The following is a 2,698-nucleotide window of genomic DNA, read 5'->3' on the forward strand; positions in this document are numbered from 1 at the left end:
ACAATATTGTGAGAGAATGTCTGTTTCCCTCTGTCCCTGCCAGCACTGGGTATTTTTGCTGTATGGAAACTTCCAATCTGATAGGCAAAAAGTGACACCTCATTGTTCTTTTTCTTTTTTAAGATTTTATTTATTTATTTGTCAGAGAGGAAGAGAGAGCAAGAGAGCGCGAGTGCGCGCGCGCACTAGTGGGGGAGGCGCAGAGGGAGAGGGAGAAGCAGATTCCCCAAGGAGCAAGGAGCCCATGCAGGACTGGATCCCAGGACCCTGAGATCATGACCTGAGCTGAAGGCAGACACTCAACCAACTGAGCCACGCAGGCATCCTGACACCTCATTGTTCTGATGTTCTTTTAATTTGCATTTATCTGCTCATTAATGAAGTTCAGTAACATCTAGAAATGTCATTTTTATCTTATGTCCTGGGAAGCATGAAACCACTATTACACCACCACTGCCATCAGGAATTAGAGCAGAGAATTTGCCAGGTCTAAGAATTTAATTCATAACCTTACCATGAAGACTTTAGGGAAAATGGCAGAGTGGGAGGACCTAAGCTCACCTCCTCCCATGAATGTAACTACATAACACTCACATGAGTTTAAATAACCCATAAAACACACAAATGCCCAAAGCTGGAACAAACTGCACAACTAAATGTAGAAAAACATCAAAGAGGGTAGGAAGGGCAGACATCTGATGGGGAGCTAAGGAACTCGCAGGTACGGAGAGGGGAGAGAAACAGACCCTCACATGGGAAAGCCCACAAAGGGAAGATGAATCCCCGTAGCACTTGGCATAACTTTAAGACGAATTATTATAAAGCCATAGCCAAGTCTTTGTAGGTCAGGTAGCATCCTATAAAGAAACATATTGTTAAGTACTGAGTCTATTTATTATTCCTGGCCAATCTAAAAAACACAGCTGGAAAGCAGAAATGTCAGGGTGGGGGGTTGGTAAGGGCAATAATGGGAGAAAATAACTAAAATTGGCATGTATAACAATGTAAAATAATTACTTCAACATAAATAGTGGTGTTCTTGCAAACTCTATGTAATAGGAAAGTGTTCCTCTTCTACTTGTAAATATAGACAAGCATTCTCTGCTATTTATCCTTAAGTGATAGGAATGTATGTATTTCTCATCCAGTAGTTACCCATCCAATAGACTTCCAAAAAAGTAAAGAGATTATGTGCATTTATCTCTGGAGGGAAGATCCGAAAGAGGTCCAGATTTGTTAACAACCTACATGGGACTGCTGGACTGGATTTCATCTCCCAAGGCTCACCTTAGATTTCTCTGTTGAAGCTCTGAGCTACTGTCCTAGATGAAATAACTTGAATCTAGAAAACCATACTTCTAGGGAGGAGAATGTCTCCCACAGTGAGAAGTCAGGATTTCCCAAAAGGAAAAAGGAGGCACTACCGCAGAAGAGAGGGTGGACCAGAGGACTGCAGAGAGAAGTTAGTCCTGTGTTGGGGGGCTTGTGTGCATATATCATGTATGCTGGATGTGGAGCCCACTTTAGAAATAAATAAATAAATAATGTTTTATATATACAGAAAATTATTTATAATTATTAAAAATCTGTGTAATATTACTGAAAATAGGTAATTCTTTAGACACATTATAGGGATTGAACTTTAGCTTAAAACACCTTAAGTCTTCTTCCTGACTTTCTCACAAAACAAAAACATTAGCCCTATATAGTCTTTTTTTTTTTAAGATTTTATTTATTTATTCGACAGAGATAGAGACAGCCAGCGAGAGAGGGAACACAAGCAGGGGGAGTGGGAGAGGAAGAAGGAGGCTCATAGCGGAGGAGCCTGATGTGGGGCTTGATCCCAGAACGCCAGAATCACGCCCTGAGCCGAAGGCAGACGCTTAACCGCTGTGCCACTCAGGTGCCCCCCTAGATAGTTTTTTAAATACATGACTTGGGGGGTGCCTGGGTGGCTCAGTTGTTAAGCGTCTGCCTTCGGCTCAGGGCGTGATCCCGGCGTTCTGGGATCGAGCCCCACATCAGGCTCCTCCACTGGGAGCCTGCTTCTTCCTCTCCCACTCCCCCTGCCTGTGTTCCCTCTCTCGCTGGCTGTCTCTCTCTGTCAAATAAATAAATAAAAATAAAAACAAAACAAAAAAATTTAAATACATGACTTGGGTTTAGTTTCTTATGATTTAAACTTTTAAAATTTCTAGGTTAATTCTGTAGGTCCAGCAAGTTATTATTTCCACAGATGGTTTAAGATTACAAATATAAAATTGTGTTTAGCCAAATGAAATTGCAATAATGGACATTTTTAAAGGATTTTATCTCACGGATTCTTGTACTACTACATGTGTTAAGGATGCAATGGTAACATAAATTGTAATTTACAGATTTTTGGTCAACTTCATGACCTTAAATTCATATTAAAATAAGATAATTAACAAATATACTGTGGTATCCCAAATAATTTTTATGTAAACAAACATGAACACTAAACATAATTTTAAATTACTCTTGCTCCTTGTTTTTATATATATAATGACTATAGATTAGCAAGATATGCAAATGTTTTAAAATTACTATATTTGTATATACACACATACCCGTGTGTGTGTGTGTGTGTGTGTGTGTGTGTATGCATTATTCTCCCATCTCAAAATATATTAAAGTGGTATAATAAGTGCTCCATGGGAAAAATAAGCAAGACAGG

Source organism: Ursus americanus, chromosome 18, assembly GCF_024610735.1.
Source record: "Ursus americanus isolate L20-20 chromosome 18, mUrsAme1.1.p, whole genome shotgun sequence".
NCBI lineage: Eukaryota > Metazoa > Chordata > Mammalia > Carnivora > Ursidae > Ursus > Ursus americanus.